Genomic DNA, 520 nt, shown 5'->3' on the forward strand with positions numbered 1-520 from the left:
GGTGAAGTAAATTTGTGATGTGTGTGAATTTGCACCGTTTTTAGGTGATATCAAGTGCGAGAACGTCTTGGTCACTTCTGGGAACTGGCTTTACCTTGCTGATTTTGCGTCCTTCAAACCTACATACATTCCTTATGATGATCCTTCAGACTTTTCCTTCTTTTATGATACAAGGGAACGAAGGCTTTGTTATCTGGCTCAAGAGGTACTATAGAACCATTATCAAAATTATTCCTTTTATTTGTCGTATCGTTCTATTTCACCTCTGCTTAGAATATTATTATGCTGTATTTATTTCTCTTTTAATAAGCCCTTTGTTCATGGTACATTTCGGAAGTTGCCGTTACTGGAGTCAGATTAATGATCGAAGCGGAATACTCATGGGGTTGATATGATCCCTGCTTAATAGAAAGGTTCTCCTCTTAATATTCTCTTACCTATATTTTCCAACTCTGATTTTTGTATCAGATATTAAAGATCTAACTTTTGAGCTCACCTAACTTCAACTTTGCATCTACAT

The sequence above is a fragment of the Brassica oleracea genome, chromosome C8, assembly GCF_000695525.1.
Source record: "Brassica oleracea var. oleracea cultivar TO1000 chromosome C8, BOL, whole genome shotgun sequence".
In the NCBI taxonomy this organism is placed as follows: domain Eukaryota; kingdom Viridiplantae; phylum Streptophyta; class Magnoliopsida; order Brassicales; family Brassicaceae; genus Brassica; species Brassica oleracea.